Raw genomic sequence first — 10,231 nt, forward strand, 5'->3', positions numbered from 1 at the left:
ACGATAAAACTGTTATAAACATGGTGCAAATTCAAAGGCAAAAGCAGCCCTCTGGGTAAGATCTTTGATCAGGGAATGACTTAATAACAGGATCTAAAGTTAAAAAAACCAAAGGTGATTTTGCATAATCCTCCTTTAATATCACTGTTTGTCACTTGACTTATGCTCGTCTGTTTGACATGTTTGACGTTAAAAAAACGTATCTGATGAAAAAAAGTGTAAACGTTAAGATTTAAGAAAACAAACAAATGTGGAAAAAGACCACCGCCGCCCTAATGCATTCCAATCATTTATTGTGGTTTATAAAGTGTTTAGAGCTTAATTAGTAAGTAGAATAGTTCATGAATCTTTTACATGTACAAAGTGGTGGATAATAGGAAAACTGATGTTGTGTAAATATAGGATGCTTGATGCAATCATTTTATTTTGCCTTGCACAAAAGCTGAAATCAATGGGAAACAGCTGGATATGGCAAAAATAAGCCTATGATTTGCCTTGAATCTGGGGGTCATCTGTCAGACTGTTTCCAGGCTGAAAGCTGTAACTGGGCTTTTTTATTTTTACTTCCATCTGGAACCCACACCCCACCACCATGTATATAAATAGATATAGGAGTGGTACATGGAAATGGGCACAAGTTTTGAATTACAAATCTTTTTATTCTCATCAAGACACCATGATGTTTGAAAAAAAAAACAAGTTTAGATGGTTTTACTCCATTAAATTAACATTAAAACAGTGGGGAAAAAGTCTTATAATGTTGTAAAATATATCTTAGCATCTTTTATGATAAACAAAGTTTTTTGTACCAAAGAAACAGTTTTAATATCAGTAGCCAGAGCAAARTCTTGACAAAGACAAACTTCTCTGTTTTCCAGCTTGTTGCATCATCAGCACCAGTGCTTTTCCTCACAGAAAATTAGTTTTGAACCAGATTCAGTTGAGAACACCGGCGTTTCTTTTAAGGAATGAACGTGATCAGAAAAATCTGAGGGCTGGATAACAGCATGAGCGTGTGTGCCAAGTATCTGAGGAAACAAGAACAGGCTGAAAGTCAGAAAAATAAATTATATATCATTATAAGTGATAAATGGAACCAGAAGGATGTGTTGCATCACACTGGACAGTCAAAAGTAAAATAATCATCTGTAATTCATTCCTCTAAGGAGACAGTTTTATTATAAATGTTTTTGCAACCAAACAACATTTACCAGTGGTGTTAAATCAGCTGTTTTATAATTATCTGTCAAATCCATTTCAATGGAATTTAAAGGATGAGATCTGACAGGCAGGTGAGACCCCACACAGCTGTGTTGATGCATTACAACTCTGAGTAAAACAGATCAAGTAGAAATAATAAATTCGGTTTTATTTTCTCTAAAAACACAGACTTTCTGGAATAGCTTCCCCATTTTTTTATTTTTTGTGGTTGCTCAATAATTTGTGTTTGATCAGTGTTTTATTTCAAACAATTTGAAAGTTACATCAGAAACTGGAACTATGCCTTAAAGAGAGAGGAAATAACTATGTCTCTTTATATGATCCCCATGTGTRCAAACAATTGCAAATATTGATGTCATTAATATTTTTGGCTTAAACAATAAAGAAAAATCACCACCGTGATGTGCTTCTATAACAAAAAATAGGCATTTTCTTCACATCTTTTTTTAATTATCTGCTTTATTTCTGTCTATTGTCTCTGATATTATTTATATATATTTTAGAACAAGCTATGTAAAATCACTATGATTTCACTATAAGGAGAAGTATTTTTATTATTTTAAAGTCATAAAATCACTGTCTGAAAAACTGTCTATTTAAGCAAGGTTTTAAATCTTATATGTCCAACCTGGAAATGACTTGGTAAGATTCCTGAAATACTTGATTTGACTCAAATTTTCCTTATTTCAAGAATCTTACTAAGTAAAAATTTCTTACTCCATTGGCATATTTCTTTTAGTCAAATTTCCAGACTAACAAGATAAATAATGTTCTGATAACAAGATTAGTCGTGCTGTTCTTGTTTAGTAAATCAGTCTCAAAACAAGATCAAAAAGATTTTTTTTTTTTACTTTTTCGGCTGGATATAAGATTTTAAAACTTGGTTAGATGGACATTTTTTTGCAGTCACACATTAGGAACAAGGCCATCTTTTTTCCAAGAATTACTTTATTATGCTGTACATTTTTTCTGATGATCCTGGTTTTCCCATTTAGCCTCACAGCATGGATCACTGTCCTCAGCCTTAGGAATTCCCCCGCATATCTTGCTCTGAGTAGACAACATGTGGCAAGATAACAAGACCCCCATTAACCAGGATCATTGCTCCCCAAAGGATATTACACAGCGTGGAAAAAAACACCATTTCTGAACAATAAAGAAATGTTCGAAAGGCAGAAAAACAAGAACTTGTGTTGAAAAGTCACAATAAAAAGCATGACCCTAGGCTTTTGATTCCAAACGTTTGAACAAATGGTGGTACTGGAGTCATGGGGTCTGATGAGACAAAACTCAGTCCTTGCAAAACTTTTATYAAAGATCATCAGGATGACAACTAAAAACAGAATCAATCTCCACAGAGGGCAAATGATAATGATTTATTATACAGCTATTAAAAACAATGCTTTGGAGCCTCTTCTTGCAGTGAAACAGGAAATGACCTCATCAGGCTTATATCAACAGAAAGAGTAATCAGTTTAAGTGACAATGTGGCCTCTGTAAGCTCTTTTCATTGTTGTTTTGTTCGAGTTTTATCAAAAAAAAAACCACAATAAGCCCACAGAGGCAATCAAAATTTGATATTCCAAGTGGTTCTTTCACAAACTAGTGGTTTATGAGCTGCTAACTACTTAAAAACTGCTTTTACTTGAACTTGGCACAGCAGCTTAAACAGTCATTCGCTGAATTTACTGCTAAGCTGCAGACAAAAAGAAAAAGCAGCAAACTTTACCACATACTTTGCTTTTTAACCGTCATTTAATCAAGACAACTCTTGAGACGTGAACTCCCTTTTACAAGCGTATCATGATAAATGAGTCACCGTGTTGTGCAACACAAAATACGTGGGAAATTATAGTAAAACTTTTACAAAACKAAAATGTCACCAGTTAGTTTAWACAAAAAGGAAACAACCACAAAATCGAAGTTGCGCTGATTCAACGTGGTTTGGCACGAGTTTACCCAGCAACACCAGATTAACAGCCTCGTGATAAAAGGAAGCCAGATGAGCTGAGTGACAACTGTCAGGAAGGAAAGAGAGTTGTGAGGAAGAAAAGGAAAGGGACACGGTTGGCAGCGGCAAAGAGACAAATTCTCCACCATTGGTTCTCTTGCTTGTTTTAACATCTCTTCTGGTGGCTCAGAGGATGCACTGGAGGACACAGGATGCACAAAAAAATAATAAAAAGGAAGGGAGAGGCTTTTGTTTCACATTTCTATATTTGTTCTTTTTTATGATCTGGTGGTTGTTTAAAAAAAGGTTATTTTTTCTTCAGCATGACTCTTTCATCAAATCTTTAAATCAGTGCTGATGATCAGATTGGGTTGCACAGCAGTTTCATAGACTTTTGGCTCCCAGACATGGCACTGTATCTACTCCGGAGTCTGACTTTCACTTTCCCACCAGCGCTCCTCATTTATCTGAAAGCATCTCCCCTTTACAAGCATAAATCCACTGCGCCTCAGTCCAGCGYGTTCCTGGAAGGATCTCTGCAGTTGCATCAAACCAGGCAGTGCGTGGGGGGAAGGTCAGATGATGGACACAACCTCAGACCCTCTTAGGATTTGCACAGTAGATTTTCTGCTTGTCCACCTAATTCAGTGGACTTTTTATACAATGACGGGACACACGATACATTGGTAATCAGTGCCTGATGTTCAGTAAGTTTGCCAAGTTTCTGTTTGAAGTCTACAAACCAGAAAGCCCTGGCAAGGAAACTACTTTAGAAAACCCCGACAAAAATATCCATTCTCACCCCACATAAGTTATCTCTGACCTTGGACTTGACATCTYATAAAATGTTTTGATGGAGCACCACATACATTTCTCTAATGCRCGAGGTTGTTTTACCCGATTGCACACCGACTCCCACAACATCTTTAAGCAGCTGGAAAATGTCAGGGTGCATGAGTAAGAAAGGAGTCTCAGAAAACATCATTTAATTTGGTGCATTACTAAAATTGAATAATCCATGTGGATTTTGATACCAAAGTCATCTTTCAACATCCCATTTAAAAAAAGCCATATAAAGACGTTATGTGGTAAAAAAAAATAAATCTGAAAATGTGTGCAACACAGGCATGGCTGAATACAAGAGTGAAAGTTTGGGCATTTTCTCAGAAAATGCAGTATGAATGCTGAGATCAAGAAGCTAAACAAGATGGTAAAGTTAAAAAAAAGAACTCTGACAACCATAACAGAAGATGAAATGTAATATATGAAGTTGAAAAGTGAATAATAGCTGAACGAAGCATACTAAAAGGGGAAGGGCAGAAGCAAAAACAAACAAAAGAAAAAGACAGACAAGAGCACAACTGCTACAACAGCTCAAAAAACTTAAAATCATCGTAAAATAAAGCTAAAACCAATGCAACAGAAGCTAAAACTGTCTAACGTAAGCTTAAAACATAAAATTGGCACAAACTAAAACGAAAAAAAAATCACAGCTAAAATAAGCAAAACWGCTAAAATAGCTAAAATGGAGCAAAAACCCCAACTTGATAAAGCAATATAAAGCTAAAAGTGTCATAAAATGACAAATATACAGCATGTATCCTGAAGTAGACAACATTTTCGTGGGGGGGTTTACTTTAAATAAAGTGAAAAATATTTCAAATTATAAAAGTGAACCTACATGGCATATTATTTCTGATCGAGCTGAACATTTGCATGGAAGAAATTATACAGGAAAACTTTTATTATTATTATTATTATTATTATTATTATTATTATTATTATTATTATTATTATTATTATTATTATTAGTAGTAGTAGTAGTAGTAGTAGTAGTAGTATTATTATTATTATTTGCTTTACAGTCCCAGACCGGCTAGACTCTGTGGGCTCCCGACTGCTCAGCGTGGGGTGTGTTTCTAATCATGCTGAGTGAGGACGGGCCGTGTTAGTGAGGATAAAGGGTAAGTAAGGCAGAAGGGAAAGGACACACAAAAAAAATGAGTAGCTAACAAAGCTTTTGGTTAATTTATGACTCCCAGATGGGGTCTCGCTCCTAACACCTTTGCTGAGAAGTGCCTTTTTCTCCCGACCACGTTGGCCTTTCCTGGAGTAAATCAGCCGCTCTAAACTCTGTCACACTAAGAGCTGCGTGGAGCAGCACATCATCCCAGCAACATGTCATTCACCTGTAGTAAATCAGCAGGACAACAGGGAGAAGGACAGGCAGACATGGGAGTGCAGACAAACAGCTCCCTGGAGGTTCATTTCCTCAGAGACTTACTCTGTCTCATATCAATGCTCTTTTGTGGAGCACTACATRAGTACTGCTTGTGCCTGCAAACCATCACACAGTTGCTAAGTCTTGTAATACCACATCAGTTGAGAGGAACGAGATATTGGATATTCTTAAAGTCAAGTCACCAACCAAAGGAAAGCAAATAGAAAAAGAAACTCTATAATTCAAAACTCACCAAAACAAGATATTTAATTGAGAATGATAAATCATCATTGTGTTGAAAATATGCTAATCATTTCAAAGAAGTAGTAAGTTTCAAAAAACTCAGATGTTCAGCTTATTGAGCCGCAACATGTTTTAACAATATTCTGCTGGTGTTTGGCAGCAGAGGAGGCCCGTCGTTAGAGTTGTGAAATCAAGATGTTTCCCCACTTTTGCTCAATCAATAGTTTAGGGACTTTCTGCTTTGTAATATTATTTTAAGACATATTAAATTATAAATAAGTGATGTCGACTCGTGAGCTGTGTTCTGAAGTTTATATTTCGCCATTACTGAGGGTTGAAATGAAAGCTTGTCCATAAACAAATTTGCAGTGTCTTCGGTTGTTTGCTGAGTTTTTATGCCTGAACAGAAAGTGCSGTGGGTCCTTGACGATGCTTGACTTAGACCAGTGATCCTGTCYGGGATCCTGTCTGCAGCCTGATTCTTTCTTGTGCCTTTCTGTTTCAGTGGTTCAAAACCTCACAGTGATGACTGTAGTGAGGAGATTTAGTTAGCCTGATTGAGCAAGCAACACCAGGGTGTTTTATCATTTTTATTATGTTTTTTAAAGCTGGTARCATCTTTGAATTCTTTGATAAAACGCACAGCAAACATATGTTTTCTGGTTTGTTTGATCCACAATTTTTTTTCTTTCTTTCTTTCTTTTTTTTTTTTACTGAATCTAATGAATGAAATAAGTCTTTTTGAAAGTAAGTCATATTATTTTTTCATCCAGTTTTATCTGTCATGAGTATTTTTATTTTGGTCAGAATCAAATTCAATGTTAGCAAATATATTTGAAATAAAATGTCCAACAAGAATTTTCAGTTTTACTATTAGACATGTTCTTTGTATACATTGAAGTTCATTTTGCAGTGGTTTCTCAGTTTACAGCTGTGCAATGGAAAATTCTTGGACAACAAACCGAAACAATTTATGTCACACAAAAAACCCACTTCTTTAAAAAAAACAAGCAAATGATTAAACACTACAAAGTTCATTCTTGTGTAAATATTAAAAATGTAAAATTGGCGAGAAGTGTTGGGTTGTTTCCTGTTCCCAGAACAACAGGATTATATCTCAGCTCTCTGACAGGAAGAGAGAGTTTTGAACTTGAAGCTCAACCTGACTTTTGTCACCCCGGATCGTTTCCACTCAGCAGTTTGTCTTGCCCTCCTTATCCCCTAAAATTAGCTTGGACCTAAATAAAAGTTTCTCCCCTRGGAGACTTCTTGTCCCCTAATGAACCCTATTGTGATTGCTTCAGTTCATCATCAACACTGATTCCAATTGTTGTGTTTTATCACTTGAGTTTCATGATGAATCGTTACTATGTTCACAAATTTCCCAGCTGSTGATGTCTCTGGTGCGCAGAGGTCTTGCGGTCACAGTTTAGTGTGTGCAGCACATATTTATTATAATGTGTTGTTCATTGGAATGAGTGAACAAATACACAACACTAGACTTGTTCAAATAGTCTCTATAGATGTGCTGTATCACACATGGGCACAGTAGCATCAAACCTATGAGGCGCTGCAGGGTAACTCCACAGAAAAACAGAASAAATCTGGTTCTGATAGATGATGTTGAAATGTTTGGTAAATTACTGTGAAAAAGCAAATAAGGCTAAGAAAACTGAGTTCTATTACATTTGGACTGTTCAAAGCATTTTAGTATAATGAGACAATGAATAAATGTTATTAGATTCAAACATGGCTGAGGGGGTTTGTCAGTAAAGCACAAAAAGTAAGGCAATTTGTGTTTGGTAGATGATTCCTTTATTGTAACAATGCTTCTTGGCAATGCATCTTATATCATTGGGTAGTCTGTTAAATTACATTTTAAATGGTGCCACATTTGTTAGGAACATGCATTTGTGGKATTTGCCGTAGAGATGATGTGGGTTGCTCACATGAAAAATTCACCAAATGTTCTCTGCCATAACTTTGGGGAGTGGTGGCGCAGAGGTTAGAGAAGGTGACCCTGTGATTGGAAGACGACTGGTTCAACTCGTTATTCCGTTATCCGACCCTGTGATCGGAAGACCAATGGTTCCTTGAGCAAGGCTCTTAACCCCTTTGAAGAAATTTATTAGTCATGTTAGATACTGATTTTAAAAGCACTACACCATTTTCTTAGTTGTCCTTTTTAAGTATTGACTTTTATAACCCATTGTTCGACTATTATGTTTTGATTAAAATGGTTAAGATACATGCCCGAAACACCATCACAACACATAAAAAAACCGTTGATCAAACATAAGTACAGGTTTTTTGTCTGAGTGTCTGCGATTCAGTCGTAGGCCAGTAGTGGGCGTACCAGGCACTGAAGATCATGTAYATATACGCTGGGACTTCTGGTTTTCATTCAGCATGGGTTTCATAACTGACCGATCAGCATTAAACCTCTGTTCACTCCAGTCACTGGTGTTGTACGGTCCTCTTCTCTTCACAGTTTAATCTATTCAATATTTATGTGGTTTCGTCATGATTTCAGTTAATGAACACTAAATTTTCCGACACCTTAACGGCTCCCCGGTTGCCTCACAAATAGCTGCCCACTGCTCCACATGTGTGTGCACAGTGCTCACATTTGCGATGGGTGAAAAGCAGAGAATTCTTAAATTTCYCCAAGGGGATCAATGTAGCATCCATCTATCCTTCATAGAAGGCAACCCATGCCGGTCAAAGGTTTTCTTTTGCTATTGTTCCAATGTGGGCACAACTCCTACATGAGTTTTATGGCATAGTACTCACAGGTGGTCTACTATCCAAGTACTAACCAGGCATGACCCTACTTACCTTCCAAGATCAGACAAGAGCTGGCRTGTTCAGGGTGGTATGGCCTCTTGCTACCATTGCAAACAGCTTATTCTGCCATTGACTCATTATGTGTTTGGTGGACTGGCTGACTGAAGTTTGAAGAAACAAGACAYATTGGAAAATTAACAATAAATTCATTTAACAAGCAGGAGCTGTGTGTAAGAAGTCAGCAGACATGGTTGTGTTGGTCACTCTGACACGCCTCCCACGAGTGTTCAATGGGGTCAAGGTCAGGACTGCTGGAGGGCCGTTCCAYCCTCTCCACTCCCAAATTCTGGAGGTAGTCTTTGATAACCAACACTCTAAAGCTCATCCCATATGTGTTCCTTACAAATGTGGCACCATTTAAAAGGGAATTTAACAGGTTTTCAAATGATGTAAGATTTTTTTTCCAAACAACATTGTTACAACAAGGAAATAATCTACCAAACACAAATTTCCTTACGTTCTGTGCTAAGTTTATAATGCTTTTTTATATTTTATCAGCTGTTGCAGGTTATTGTGTGAATAGAGACAGTTTATTATCACGGAGGTTTAAAAGATGAGTGGGGGTGAACAAACACTCGTATTCATTCTCTGACTCATCGGATCAGGGAGGTTTTCCAGAACTATTTGTATTACTGAGAAAAGGATTTACTGTAACTTGTTAAGTAAGAAAATAGACAAAGCTTGATTTTTCCTCTCCCTGTGGGGCATTGGAACATTATAAAATAAAAAGCTGAACTCAGTTTAAATCACTGGGAGATTAACTTAAACTTTTTTTAACTGGAGATTTTTCTGTTGAATGAAGATTACTGGATTTCCATTCATCAGTTTCTGTGTTTACTACTGTGCCTGACAGAGGAAAAAAAACTATCATCAACATTTCAGCTGTAAATCTGCGTTGTGTAGTATGTGAATCAAACACAAAAGCCAAATTAGAGTTAGCTTATAGTTTAGTGATGTTGAATGTTTTTACAAGCACCACTTCAGAATTGTACTAAACTCTAAAAGTGACAAAGTGGTCRGACTCTTCTAACTCCACCTCTGACTGAAGGTTGATGTGATGGTTTCATTAGGGAGAACATCACCACATACACTGTCATTTTGACTTTTCCTCTGACCAACATCAACTGAATACAATAAAAAATATAAATAAATAAAGCAAAATTACTCACTGTTTTGCAGCTTTTGTAGCGAGCAAGTTTTTCACATATTTAAGGGACAAGTCCATCAGTTCACCACTATCCTCTGGAGCAGGGATGGGCAACTTAATTGACGGAAGGGACCACAGTTTTTTGTTAACACTGCCAGAGGGCTACACAGCACTGCACACTTACCCAAATGTAATAAAACTGTCATTTAAAACTGTTGAGTGTGTGTTTATTAAACCAACACGCAGTGCTCTAACAACATATTTCATGCTCAAATACACGTATAACAGTTGTACTCTTGTTTAATAAATATGAACACAAAACGCTTGAAGCAAAACAAAAAAGCCCTTACTTTAATGAGCTGAAGTGCAACAACATGAGACACCTTTAGTCTAGACTTCTGCATGATTGTGGTTCAGTTGTTGCTGTTATTTATGTACTTGTGACTTCAATAAATTTTTCATATTTAGCTTTGTGCAACATGTTGTAGTGGTGATGACTTATAATAAAATATTTCATGGCAGACAGTGGCTCTAAGCAGACTAAACACATAGGTTTGCCTTAAAATTCTGTGAACAGATAGCCCCCCACACCCCCCACACC

Source organism: Austrofundulus limnaeus, unplaced genomic scaffold, assembly GCF_001266775.1.
Source record: "Austrofundulus limnaeus strain Quisiro unplaced genomic scaffold, Austrofundulus_limnaeus-1.0 Scaffold0, whole genome shotgun sequence".
NCBI classification, from domain to species: domain Eukaryota; kingdom Metazoa; phylum Chordata; class Actinopteri; order Cyprinodontiformes; family Rivulidae; genus Austrofundulus; species Austrofundulus limnaeus.